The sequence below is a fragment of the Plectropomus leopardus genome, chromosome 14, assembly GCF_026936395.1.
Source record: "Plectropomus leopardus strain MGB_pleo_1.0 chromosome 14, ASM2693639v1, whole genome shotgun sequence".
Taxonomy (NCBI): domain Eukaryota; kingdom Metazoa; phylum Chordata; class Actinopteri; order Perciformes; family Serranidae; genus Plectropomus; species Plectropomus leopardus.
The window spans coordinates 25,263,671-25,278,758 of record NC_142189.1 but is presented as its reverse complement, the minus strand read 5'-3'; the positions used below and the strand labels follow the sequence as shown (position 1 = coordinate 25,278,758).

The window sequence follows — 15,088 nt, the reverse complement described above, 5'->3', positions numbered from 1 at the left end:
TAAAAATAAGTCCTGGGGCCATATTAACAAACTTTTTGAGAATGCATTTTGAGAGATCCTAACTTAGCCTAAAAAAAATGCTAAAGAGTCCTAGCTTAGGATTAAGTCCAGAAAGTTCTCAGAGCAACTCTGAGAACGTTATAGACATAAATTTTGATTCATGTCGAGCTGGAATCGAACCCATAGCCGCTGCAGCAAGGACACAACCTCTGTACATGGAGCCCCACTCTATCCACTGAGCCACCAGGCTCCCCATGGACATGAATTTTAACCTAAATGAGGACTAGTGGTTAACTAGTGGTTAAGATATAATGCATTATTTTAACAGATGTGATTAGTTGTCACAAACAAGTGTTTCTGTGAGTCTGCAAGGTGTGGACACCCAGTGGGAAGGAAATTAACTGCATCACCATCATCATTTTTGCAGTTGCAACATATCTCAGTGTTATGATAAGTTTATTTTTGGCATTAGAATGTTATTGGGATGAGTGGGAAATGTGTGGATATCCGTAATAGATCAACAACAAACATTATCCCTTTGCCATCTGGTCTGTAGCATTTCATTTACTCCCTGTCATTCAGCATTTGGAGAATATTTCTTCAACCTTTTTTGTCTTTCTACTTTTTCTCCTCCTCTTAAAAAACTCTCGCAGGACCCATTCTTAACTTTAGGGGATATTCTTACTAAACATCATAATTCTAAACACTTTTTTAGAATCTTGTCTCAAGGAGCAACTGTTAGTATTAGGAAGATTTTTGAATTCAGCTCCTGGACTTTATTATGTTTTTTTTTTTTTTTACCAATGTCTTTTACAACTCTATTTTTTACTTAAGTATTTGAATTTTTGTTAAACATGACTAAACTAAACTAAAATGTCTATAGGCTTATTATGCTTTGAGCTAAATGTGCTAAGCTTAGTGGCACTAAATCAAAAGTGAGATAATCACTAAAGTGAATACTGCTCATCCGATGGGTAACTGAATGTCTGAATAAAATGTCTGAACAAGTAAGAGAATGATTGCCATCAAATTTGGTACAAATTCAAAATGCGAACCCATGGTGGTGGTATCATCAACGTTTATAGGTCATTATGAAACCATGAATGTCTCGTCAAAACTCTGTGACAATCCATCAAATAATTGTTAAAATATTGACTAAAAACTTTGACCAGTTGGTCAACTTTTCAATGGTTAGCAGTAATCGAGACATTACTTTAAAACCAACAAGGGGGAGTCAAAGGATCAGTACGGTTAGTCGGCTTTATCCTCTGGGGACCATAGATCTCTGTGGTACGTTACATTCCTTTGTTGAGATATTTCAGTCTGGCCCAAAGTTCTGAACCAAATGGCTGACACAGTAACAAGTCTCCAACATGGCTAAAAGAAAATCAGTCTGAAAAAGAAAACCTCCAAATATCAATATGGCTGATAAGTGTGAACATGCTGTGTTCGCAAATGGCTCATGACAAATTTCTCACTGATTCCGTTTTACATCATGATGCCTTGACATGTAAAGATACATTGGACAAATTTAATTTATGTGCTTTCAATTGCTGAGGTAAAACATTGTCACCTTGTCAACATATGCAGCAGACCAGCAGGGATTCCTGCAAATAACAGATTGTTAGTCAGGTCATGCCAGCAATATGTGCACAGAAATTTCCAAGGTCGCAGAGCCAATATGTTCTTGCTGTGTTATATTTGTTTCAGACTCAGGTGCTTGGTATTCCCTCTCTGCATGTTTGCACGAGAGGGTGGAAAGAGCGTTGAGTAATTGGACAGTCAATAGGAAGAAACAAATGGCAGCGGGATTTTGATGCATGCCTTAAGTGCCTGCTGTTGTCCTTCAATTAGGCATCATTATGTTCAGTCGGCTCTTAGCACACCGCACATGTACTTACTGGAACGGAGATAACTGTTGTCATGGGGTTGTAGTCAGGAGAGAAAAGAGCACTCTCCTTGGAAACATGCCACCACACCTTCCCTTCTTACTCTAAATTAGTAAGGGTGGAAGTTAAATGTACTTGAGCTGCCTGCAGTGAATTAGCTAACCAACATTGTGTACAAACAAGGAGGGCAAGGGACCATAGTACTTAGTGTAGGTTTTAATTCCAGAGCTTATAAAGTAGGGAGGACATGTGCAAACTAATGCAGGATCATGCATGGAATTCATTACTCTCCAATGGAAGTTCATTAGTTTCAAATTAGAGAATCCATTATGGCTGCATGAATCACTGCAAATGCACTGAATCAGGGTGACGGTGTTGCATATGTACTGTGAAGGGAGTGCTGTCAGCTTATATACCAAATACAATGTATGTAAAAGGAGCATTTTCTCAGTAAATCAGTTATGAAAATGTATAATGTAACACATATTGATCACTTTTCTCCAAACACATTTGAGTTATGGGACTTAACAAATGAAATTTGCATGCGGATGGTTAGGAGCATGCATAAATTTGAGTCTTAAATGTGATCCTGGCGTAATGTTGTCGGAACATGGTTCAGTATGTGGTTTTACCCTCTGAGATACCACTTTGCCTTGGGCCTTATGGAAGCATTTTTTTGTTTTTGTTAAGCAAACAGTGGGAAACACCATCAACTGCCTCAGGACATGCTGCAGCTATGTTAGAAATAGCAGCTTTACAAATGCTAACAGTGCTGCCTTAGAACAGCAACTGTGCAACACAGAAGGCAGGCATACAGTGGCCCAGAGAGCTAAATGTACCACAAATAGACACAACACAAGCAAATGAATAAATAAATATTTTTTCACTAACTTAAAAAACATCACTTTGACAACACATGCACTCATTTAGAGAAAATACTGAAATAAGCTCACAACACTGAGGAAACTCTTTCTGGGGGACACAAAACTTTTTTTTCTTTTTTCCAATATTGTGATCCAATGATTCAGATTATTGCAGAATGCAGATCTGCTCTTAACCTAGTGCTAGCCTTTTGTTTATGGTTAGCCTTTTAATTCAAACAAATTTAGAGCCATAGCCAAAGTTATCTAACTAGACTCCAATTGGACATGAGTTAATTTAAGGATCGACATCAATGGTAACATAATTGTGAACAGGTCAATAAATTCAGCAAAGTGATTTTATTTTATCAGTCATGTCAGCAAAACCTGTGTTAGTTGCTTGTCCCCTGTTTCAGGTCCTGAGAGTGACTATTCATGCTATAACCAGCTCACATTAAATTAGCCTGTTTCATGTAGATTGATATTTTCTATGTGTTGTCAAGTGATTGAGTGTTGTTGGATTTAGGATTGGCTTGTTTGCCGTTTTCCATGTTTTCATAACAATGTCAAACTGGGTTACATGCACTTACAGCTAGATGCATGTTTTGTCTTGATAACCCAATAAACCCTTATTATAGACAAAACATGCTAGGGAGAAAAAAAAAAACAATTTTGTGAATGTATTTTTTATTTTGTTTGTTTCGTTTTAATGCTGCTTATGCATTGTCAGTTTAGGGTAGATTTACTTGCGTTGTGTCTTTTTACAGTGTGTTGAGGTCCCAGGGTCACCATAAGGCAGCTATTGCTAACCTCAGCAGCATATGTTGTGTGACATGTTGCCTTTGAAAACGTAACTTGTATGTCAGGGGTTAAGTGGAGGGCACCAGTTTATTTTAGTTTCATCAAAAGGGTGTCACTTTTAATAGGAAAAAGATAATGTGAAGTGGTTCAAATCCAGGGGAGGTAAACAGTTGAAGCTCCTCACTGTGTGTGTGTGTGTGTGTGTGTGTGTGTGTGTTTTGGGTTCGTGAGAATATGTGGGAGCATAACGGTGTATGAGCATGAAAATTAATGAGCTTCTTAGACGCCTAATAACAACCGTGAAAAATAATTATGTACGGCAAAACATTGATGTGTGAAATAACAAAGACAAGCATGCTGTGTCGCTCATGTTGCGATCAGCTCCCTAATTGTCTGTGTTAGCCTCTACTGGGCAGCTGGAGGGACACGGTGTCACACACGATGGCAAAAACAAAGCCTTGACCCTTGCAACCCCATCCGGAGTGGCTCCGTAACATTCTGAATCTGCGGAAAAGAAATATCAGATTGCAGCTGACCTCGGCCTCGCTGCTCGAAATCCCAGTGCCACCATAAGAGGCTTTACTACAGACTAGAGGCGGGTGAATAGGGATAATTTAATGAAACATTAGACGAGAGCACTCCACAGTCCTTTAACAAATTGCTTTTCTGGCTGCCAAGCTTGGCTCAATTTGGGTTGCCTGAAGGAAGAGCTGAGTGAAAACAGGAGAAAAGAAAAGGAAAGAAAGAGCAGTTATTCACCTGCAGCGTTCAGCGGTTGGATAATAGCTCCAGAAAAACTATTGGAATACAGAAGATGAGGCCGTCCTATGATAGCTAAGCCTCGCCTAGAAAGTCTACTTATGGATGTATGAGAACTTTCCAGGGGACGGATTAGGTGTGATGTGAGGCTGTTGACTTCCGACCAGAAAGAGCAGAAGGCACCCCTCCTTTTATCCCCAGCCACCTAGGGGCACAAACAGGTGGCTGCTGGGTGCTGGAACCTTTTACTTGGCAATGCTAGGTGAGTAAAGGCTGGCCTTATTAAGATGTTGGCACAACCCAAGGCAGTATATTCGTGGCATTGCAAAAGAGATTCACCCCCCATTACCTCTTTGTGCTACATAGTGTTCTTAAGCTTTGGATTTAAAGCTGGCCACTGAGTAAAGCCTTGAATTAGCTTAATGAGAAGAGCCAGGCACATGACTTAAACCTCACGTGGAGAGAAAGTCACAGGCAGGCACTTAGAGCCAATATGATTATTGTGTCTGTACAAGCGTGGTTGGGTTTTGTGTGCGCTGTTAAAGGAGGGAAGTGACTTGCATGCAAGAGAGTGATCTATGTCCCTGTTTGCATGCGTGTGTCCCTGTCTGTTTCTGCTGGATGTCTATTAGTGTGCTAATGTGACTATAATTGGGACTCAGGCATATGGATTCTTGGTGCCTCAGTAATGGGGGCAGAAAAAGGCACACAAGCATGAAATGTACAGTATGTCTCAATTGTACAATATCAGCTTTCCTCAGTTCCAGTGGGTGTAAACTAGAGATGCAGCATTGTTTGGAACTCACAGAAAGCATTGAAAAGATTGTCCCACATACACCAAGACCATACAGTGACATGATGGAACACTTTCTTCTGATTACTACAACTACTCAGAAATAGTAGAGTTCAGGGGTTGGCTTCCGATAGACATGCCTGTTTTATCCAGAAAATACCCGGATTTGTTAAAAAAAAAAAAAAAAAATACTAGGTCTCCATTTAGCTAATTAGCAAATATGTCATGTGTCTGTAAAAGCTTTAGTATTCCCTGCATTTCAGTAATTTTGTACAGATTTTAGGGATATGAAGCATTTAAAGATACTTCAAGAAACAACATTGCGATAAGTGAAAATATGAGTGTAAGCACTGATGGTACATGTATATAGCACAGTTGAGAGAGTTAAAAATAGTGAACCTTAATTGATTTGATTAGGGCTTCAGAAATATTGGGGTTTGATACACAGAATCACACATGACATTTCTAATGAACTCCAAACCGAGCAATAGTAATGCATCGTGTTTTTGCAAAAGATACTAATTATAGATGTAGTTACACTTTAATTTACTTGGGTTTTATTTTGGTCAGTTCTACCAGTTCTGATAACATTTGCATTGAGCAAAGTATTTGTTGAGATCTTTAAATACAACAAACTTTATTGACAGAAATAATTAAAGACAATGGTAAAGATTAGCATCCAAATTATCAATTGTAAAAATCCGTCACAGTTTACAAACTGTGACTGAAACTTTTACTGTAAAGTAAGGAATTGGCAACCATAGAGATTGTTTTTTCAGATTAGTGGTTATTAATCTGGTTATATTAGCTTGTTTACCAGCCCTACTGCTAGAAAAAAATGTTGGCATTGTACATTTCTGCAACCGCAGATTTGTACATGTCATTCGTGTCATGTCAACATTTCATAGTTTTGATTACCTGCATGTGATCTTACTTTGTAATTGTAAAGTAAAGAAAGTGGATGGCATGAATCCTAGGCAAGGTGACTGAAGACCACTGTACGCAACCACAAGCGTTAAAACCAATTGTCTTTTTGTGAGACATTGGTGCCATTTTCAGCCAAAAACAGTTGCTTTAGCAAGTTATTGGCAGTAGTTTCAGTTGTGTATGTGCCACTAAAACTTGGTATTTTAAACAAAACATGATCTTTTTGTAAACACAACTAAGTAGTTTTTATGCCATAACATAACCACACATTAAACACAGTTTTGCAGAAATGTAAATTTACAACATATCGGCTACACAATAATGTAAAAGTGTTACGGTACATATTATTGGTTTGCAGAAATGTACAATGTTATTCTGGTGATGGGTTGTGGTAAAAACCTGTTTCTATAGACATACTGCAAAAAAAAAAAAAAAAAAAAGATGCTGCACTGCCAGATCTCAGCAATGACTTTAGTGCATAAATTGTTATCATAACCCATGATAGACCATGGCCAGAGCTACAAAAATAATGCCAAAGTAGTATTGAGCAGTAGGTTAAAAAAAAAAAACTCATTCCATGTAGACCTAATTTTCTCTTCTCAGCTCAACTGATAATCAGGGCGATTTATGTGAAAATGGCACAGTGTGTTACCCGCTTAAACAGTATGTGCAATCATGTCTCCACACCATGAAATGAAATCAAGGGAAAAGACACTGATGTCAGCTAAGTTCTGTAAACATTATTATTATTATTTCAATGAAAAATATCAAGCTGACATGACTTGCCACGTGTCGTGAAGATTTGATTTACACTCTGTTGGATAAATATGGGATTGAGCTGCACACATTTCTTGAGTTTTAAAATCACATTTTCCATGTTGTTAACATGTGGTGTAAGTGGTATGTTCCTTGCGTGGTGAACAGTATTTTTTGAATTGACTGAAAGTAGAAAGGATTGTGTTGCATAGTCAGTTAATAAACGCCATGGATGAAAAAGATAAGATAATACGGGATGGACTAAATGTGTTTTTTTTGTTGGAATCTCCAGCAACTGTCAGGCACATTGCTACTCATTAGCAGTCAGAAGCGGCAACAAAGTGAATGTGTGTTTGTATTTGTGTGTGCGTGTTTCTGCAGGAGTGTCTGTTCTTGGCTGTGCAGTGCTGCAAAGCCATTTAAATGAATTCTTTAACCTCAGCTCTTGATCGAAGAGAAAAACCTGTTTTCTCCCATTCCCTACTCATTATTCTCCTGCTGTTTCCTCTGTGCATTGTCCGGCTGTGCACTGGGACACTGGGACAGAGAGGTTAGAGTTCCCCGTGGCTTGACACTTCATTGCAGGTTTCTGAGTAACTGCCGAAGCACACAACACTTGATTTTTTTTGTCACCTCGTGCTTTTTATCGTGCTGACAGAAATGTTATTTCCTGGCATGCGCTGAGTGGCATTCTAGCGATCACATTTAATAAAGCCGATTGGGTTGTTTTCTGCCATTTCAAGATTTTCATACTTTAGATTGAGTTAAAGTGTAATAAATAGATGTACAGAGGCAGGGTCCTTGACTGTGAGACGAATTTGAGCCATGATCTGAGAGGGTGTTTATGGAGTCATGAATGTAGTAGTTCTCACTAGTTCTCAGTACTTCTTAATACACTGGCTGCTTCACAGGAGCTCCATGAGTAAAGACTTGGCTCCTAAATCAAGAGTTGTAAATCAAGTTCACTCTGGCCTTTAGCTTTGCACTTGACACAATCTGCCAAAACCTCTAAGCTTAGACTTGTGGAAAAAAAAGAAGAAAAAAACTCCATTAACCCATCAGTAAATGCTTGCAGCTGTGATCTGTCTGTACACTCACACACTTTCCGCAGATCTGCAGTATGCATGATCTAAATGAGTCCACAGGCTTTTTGTCAGGTAACATTGACAAGCAGAACATGGAAATCACATTAAAACCTTGCATGCATCATTATCAATGGGCGCGGCTGGCTGTGTAGACAAGTATTAAAGCCTCTAGGCAGCAGAAACCTACCTTTGATCAAGGTCCAGGAACACAGTAAATCCATAAGCAGGTGTATCTATTTCAACCCTATAAACCCAAGAGATTGAAAGAGTATGTTTTGACAGCCATGGTCTCAGATATTATGCTTTCAAGTGGACGGCATGTATGCCTCATGTTGGGAAATCTGAAAAGCCAGTAGACCTGCAAAATGTCTCTTTCTATTTCACTCTAAAAGTAATTGCCATGTTCTTCAGAGTGACCCATTCACAAATTGTTAATCTTATATCTAGTCGTAGGGTTGGCACGTCTGTTGCTGTAGCTCGCAGTAGCAGCCTAGTTTGCTTCACAACACCCATTCACAGATGTATTTTGACGTCAGCAGGTGATGGGGGAACGCAAAATGCTGCTGAGATGACTTTCTTTACACCCGAGGGCTGAATGAGACAGTACGGTGTATGAAAATGTCTTTTAAGACCCCAATTTCAAAAGGTACAAGTGTTTATTTCACCTAATAACTTGTTTCTATATTACCATCAGTGTAATAATATATCATTTGGTGGAGTATAATTGCTAAAAGTGGATGACTTCTATGGCCCCTTAGCCCATACAGAAATGTTTCCCCTGTGCTTCCCAGCTGCTCGAAATTAGCCATTGCCACATTATTGTAACCGTGCATACAATTCCTATTTTGTAAAACTGTCAGGCAAGAAAAAGTGCAGGCAGATGTGATGAGGAGCTAAATGGCCAGTGCTCACTGGCAAAGCCTGACAGGGCTGAGGATTAGCTGTTGAGAACTTTGTTCACAATGCATATTGGTATATCTAGGTACTATTGGACAGGATCTCTCAGGAGGATGTCAAAATCATTGTCAATATGGTGCTTCAGTAGGTTCTATAGACGAACAGGATAGACTATATATATACATATATATATATATATATATATATATATATATAATTTATATATGTGCTAGGATTCATCCATTTGGCCCTGAAAAGACATGCGCCATATATGCGACATTTCAACATATTCTTATCCCAAGTCATCAAATACCGTCCCTTTGTCAATGGAGACTTTCTAGGTCCTTACATTACTGTAGTCTGGTGGCTATTCAAACTGCCAGTGCATATCATACCTTCAGGAAAGGAGCCTAGGTGCCTTCCTGTCTGATGGCAACATCAGAACATGGTGGTATGTGGCAACTTCAGTTGTAACATGAATGTCTTCCAGGAGAAACAGTCTGAAAATGTATGACGTTATCCTCCTTTTGAATGATTACACATCTTCCCACTCTTAATGAGGCTTGGCCTTTTACCAGGCCTTCCACTGTAGTTGTTGGGAACAGCTTTCTAATGAGGTCAGATAACCCTGGGTACAAACTAGCTATTTGTAACCATTATCCAACCCCAAGGTTCCTCAGTTGTGAGTGACACTGGTAGTTATGTGCTTGACATTTTCGAAAAAAAAAAAAAAAAGACGGGCCAATGGTAAAATTACATCCCAAACAGTCTGTTGGAATTAACCCTTGTAGTTTAAAGACTGATTTCCTTTTTCTACTTTTTATCTACTGCATTTGCTGTAGTTGTGAGATTCATGGCTTTCCTGTAAAATGAGGGATTATGAGTTACAATACAAACGCAGACCAGGGCTGAACAATGGCGATTTTTTTCCTCAATATTGCGATTGCGATTTAATATGCGATTACTTTTTCAAGGTCCTCTTTGCATGTATTTTTCCTCTAACACAAGCAATAATTCATATTGTAATAAAATAAACAATATCACATATCCATGTTTTTTTTTTTCTTTCTTATAGGCCATTGTTAAGATAAAGGCAGATAAAGCATTAATTGATACAAAACGGAGACAGTTTATGTAGTTACTTCAATTACAGTTGTAAACTTACATAATATTTAACTTGCAGCCTTGTAAACATTCACCACAAAAACTTAAAAAATCCTGCAAACACATGGTTTTGTGGTGTTTATCCAAATGTTGATACAGGTTTGTAGTTTTACCTCTTGAGGTGGCAATGGTTGCAAGGCAGGTTCTGCACAATACCTGGCGTTGTGCAGCATCTTCTTTTTTATAGCCAAAATAATTCCACACAACTGACGTGCTGCTCCTCTTTGGCACTAAACTTTCGGCAATGTCAGCTTCTGTCGAGCCCGAGGCCATTGTGCAACAGGTTAAAGCGCAGTGTTTACTTCTCTCCCCACCTGATCTGCTCAGCTCCGCTCGCGTGACTACATCACGTGACTGGTCGAAGGTCAAAATCGCAGCCTTTGCAGTTAGAAAATCTTAGAAAATCATTTTCTCATATCGCATTATAATCGCAAATGCAATTAATCATTCAGCCCTAATGTAGACACTCTTGTTATTCCTCCAAAATAAGTTGTAGCAATTTTGGTTTAACTTTGAGCTCATATAACAATGCCTAAGATATCAAGGCAAATCAAAATCTATGTCTGTATTGGAGCTGGTGGACAATATGTACTTCAAGCACAGACTGGAGGGTCGTTTAATATCAAAGAAAACGCAAACTTATCTATTTGTCCGTTAAAGCAATGGTCTGATGCATAATGCTTTTGCATACATTCTGAGGAATTAGGACAGAGTGCATGGAATGATTGCCTAACAGTACATTTTGTATAACCTAGATTGTTTCAAGCATACTGAACCTTATACTACTATAGTTTTCTCAGAGGTGAGGTCGAAGGCTAAATGTTGAGTAATTCTAAATAATAATTTATGCAGATCATCATTTTTGTTCTCCATTGGATCAGTCCTTCCAACAGATGGACTTGAAATTGTTTGGAAGTAAAAGTTTGATGAGTGAAATTGAATGCATTTTATGGCAAAGTTTTCTACAAAAAAGTTCACAAGTACCTTATAGGGTAGGGGAGGGGAGGAATTATGGCATCACCTTTGGGAGTAACTAGTAAGTGGCAAGTCCCTGAGAGTTGGTGCAATCCTGCAGATTTCTCAGCCAACCTTTTCGCTAATGGAGTTGCAGAACTATCTCCTGCAAAGAGGGGAGAGAGGCTCAAATGAGGCAGTGGAATGACAGGCAATAGACTGGAAAATATGAGACAGGGAGAGGGGAATGGACTCAAGCTGATGTGTTTATTCGCCACTGCGGGTTCCCAGCAGAAATCTTTGTGGGCGAATGCATTTTAAGTCCCCAATGCATAAAAAAGTAGACATGGCCTATGTCCTACCATAAAAATCTTGAGAAATAAAACACGCCCTCAGATGTTGTGATTTTTGGTCTTGCTGCATTTCAGGAGTTCATACAGGGACTCAGTGAGGTTTGGTCACCATGCAGTTAACTGGTTTTGTCCAATTTTGAGGCATAATGTTGCCTCAGAAGGAATGCATTCTCAGCCACGTCCATGAGCAAAAATCCATCTTTTTTTGGTTAGGATCACATTTTCTCGTCACTGACACAACTTCCATTTGCAACTGAAGTGTTATTGTGAAGTAAATGGACTGGGTTTGACAAATGAATTGATCGTCCAAGTGCAAGGGCAATTGACTGAGGTAATAACTATGGGCGGTTGTGCTGAAAAAAACATAAAAGGTAAGTTCTTTAACAGGTTTCAACACTAAAGCTGAGGATTGTCAGTTTGATTTCTTGGATACCTGTTCTAGAAATCAAATTGCAGACACCTGGCTTTTTCACATCACCAAGGTTGATGTATGCAACAAAACCACTATTGCCATTTATTACTGCTTGACGTCCTTGTCTTGTGTGACTCACACAACACAATCAAGTCTTTTTGTAACAGCGAAAAAATGACACAAGGTCGTCTGCTAGCAAAATGCAACGTCATTATCTTTCCGCAGAACTATTCAAAGAAAAGAGCTTAATGACATTCTTTGCTTACACCACTCAGACTGTTATTCTGTTGGAGAAAAGCATGAAAGCTACCATGGAGGCAGCTCTGTAAGCAGCTACAAGACAGAGATAATGTATAGCCTCTTTGAAAGCTTGCCAAGATGATTCATTATATTACAAACAACTGCTGACTCACGTGTTAATCAGTGATACATGTAGCATGTAACAGTCTTTGTAAACCTCACTTACTGTGCTAGTTGATAAATCTGTAGGCATAATGACTCATACCATACAGTAGGATAGTGGTTTTCTTTAATTTAGCTTTGCCAGATGGTGTTAAGCACACCCAGTTTGAAAGAAAAAAAGGCTAATGTATATGAGTTAAAGTGGGTTGAAAACTTAAGCTAATTACAATGATTCACTGTCAAGCTAAGATCAATTTGAGGTAGAAAAATCAAGCTAATCAGAAAAACAGATTTTGTTTAAAGGCGTCAAGATGATAATTGGTTGGGTGAAAGTCAAGTCTTACAGTAATATTATAATGCAGCTAAGGTTAAGTAAGACATTTAGGTTGAACAAATTTAATCAATACTATGATTAATGGATAATGGCCTGTATGAGTTCTAGAATGGTATATTTAATATTTTTCAGACTGGAACCTATTTTACCCATATTTTTGAGTCCAAATTACTTATGGGAACAGACATTTTTTGAAACTGCTCCAGTTTAAAATTAGAGCACTGCTGCTGGCAGTGGCAAAGCAGGCTGCAATGTTACCACTTGGGGCATGCTTGCCCATCAGTTTATATCTGCTAGAAGTGTTTGTTCTTGGCTTTGAATGATCAGACTTCTATTCTAATTGTTTGACAACTTATGGAAAGGATCTCCTCTATGATAGACCTTTTTATTAAAGAGTCAAACCCTTTTGACTACAGACAGTCCCAAAATGTGTATTGCCAATTCCACCAGACTGCATTAACATAAACAGCAATTTTACCAGGTAAAAAGCCAGCATATTTAATCATTTCATCGGCTTAGTGAAGTGTTTATTTCAACAAAACCCAAAGTTGGTGATTTTGAAACAATGAAAAGAATCAGGACGGTTTATCCAAGTTTTATTTTGTTTCTGTCGACTTTGAATGCATGTGTTTTACACTGACAAAATGCCTGTTTATTGAAATAAAGTCTGCTGGATTTAGTGATCGCAATTTCAGGGCTTTTTCCCAGATAAACAAAAAGAATCTAAGTGTTTAAAAATGGTCTATCTCTACAGGGACACTTTCCATAAGTTGTCAAAGACTTGGAATGATTATGTTTTAGGGGGAAAAAACAAACTTTTGGTGGAATAAATTGATGGTGCATACAAGTCCCAAATGGTTACATTGCAGCCTGTTTTGCCAATTATGAACTAATTTAAATAAATGTTCCACTTTTTCACTTAGATACAAAAACATGGGAACATGGGGTCTAGGTTAAACAATATCGAGTTTACCCTTTAATGTGTTTTTAATGTTCTAGCCATTTCTCACAAATAAGTGATATTGCATTTTTGCATCCAACAGTATATGACACTAGATTGTGCAAATCTAAATTGGACAAAGTTTATGCATAGGAGAAGTTCATGTGTTATATCTACCCTTGACAAAATAGAGAGGATGATTAAATTACTGAAATGACAAAAAAATATATTGTTATAAATATCACAGCACTAAGGCTAATAGTCTAAAGCAGGGTTATTGTCAGAGTTCTTCAGAGTTGCCGTTTTGAGAGAAAGATAGCTGGTGTTGATCTGGCTCACAGTATGTCTGTTCTGCTGGACGATGATACATTATAGGGACTATAGAGGGGCACTTGAAGAAATGACTTCAAAGAAGCAAGTGAGATAGCAGCTGCCCAATCAGATCTCACTTTAGCAGGATAATAGCATTCAGGTCCCCGGAGGCAGAAGCGAGGATGTGTCATAAATTATGAATTTCCATGAGAACAGATATGGATGGCGGTGTCATGCAATAATTGGCACAGCACTTAGCTCCGAGTGAAGCAGGCTGGTGGCTGAGTGATGTACGCTGCAGGCACCTACCCCGAAAACACGTTGAAGTGATTTGCAAAGTCAGCGTGACACAAAGAGGCGCCCCCAATTATCATGTTGACCCAAGGCTCTATGATGTGGCAACCTCATCCCATGACCTGTGGGGCTGCATGGTGAGGAGCAGCAGTGAGTCCAAGGTTAGAGGAGCCTCGTGATTTAAAATACTTTGTCAAAAAGACACCTGTATTGTTAAAATAACCTATACACTGGTGGTGCAACACTAAAAATAGGCTCTTCCCAATGTAAATATCATAGATTTAACCCATTTCAGATGTTGATTTCAGATGGGATGAATTAAAATGAGAGAACAAAGCGACAGCCAGCCAAGAAGATGAAATTCAGGCAAAAGCACGGCGTATTTTACTGATGTTCAGATCAAAGGTTTCTGGCTGAAAAAGCCTTTTGTACTTTCAAAAGTGTACCGTCTCAACTGAAACCTGACAAACAGTGATGTATCACAGCTTTTAACATGGTTCTGGTTTCATTATTTATTTTTCAAATATACTTTTTCAAGGGACAGTTCAGCTGCGTGTTGTTTAGCAGACAGTGTTTTTTTTTTTTTTAATTTAAGACAACGTGTTTCCCTGGAAGCTATGTCTCAGCTGTCTCAATCATAATAGTTCCATTTCAAAACTGATTCCCTTGAAAAAATTTTGAAAAGCCCTCACAGACATACTATGCTACACTAAACACTAATATCACGCAATGTGGCACATTCTTTGGGTTGGGTATCAGTACTCAATGCTTTTGTGCCAAGTAGTACCTAAAGGTTCAAAGTCAAACAATACCTGCATTCAATCTTTCTCGACTCCAAGCAGGAACAGCAAACATTTTGTTTCTGTGATTTCTAGAGCTGCTCTCCTTTTAGCCAATGGTTGCTTCAACGTCTGCTTGGTTAGCACCAACTAAAACAGTAGCAGCTCGTTGGACTTGGCAGTTTTATGAGTTCGGATTGAGAATGGGCTGGCTTATTTTAGCATAAAGGCTGGAAATGAGGGGGAACAGCTAGTCTGGTCCGGTACATGCTAACCAGCACTTTTAAAGCTCACTTACTAACTGCTTGTTTCTCCTTTGTGAACTTTGCCCACAGCTTGCAGTTTTACATTTACAGTATCTCTTTCTGTGTGTGTGT

At 38.7% G+C, this 15,088-nt stretch overlaps 1 protein-coding gene across 2 annotated transcripts in view; it reads left to right on the top strand.

Annotated features, from left to right (window-relative positions):
* The window catches only part of LOC121954068 (leucine-rich repeat and fibronectin type-III domain-containing protein 2), a 289,380-nt gene that overhangs the window by 178,081 nt on the left and 96,211 nt on the right, over nt 1–15,088 (top strand). The gene's annotated exons all lie outside the window — the stretch shown is intronic.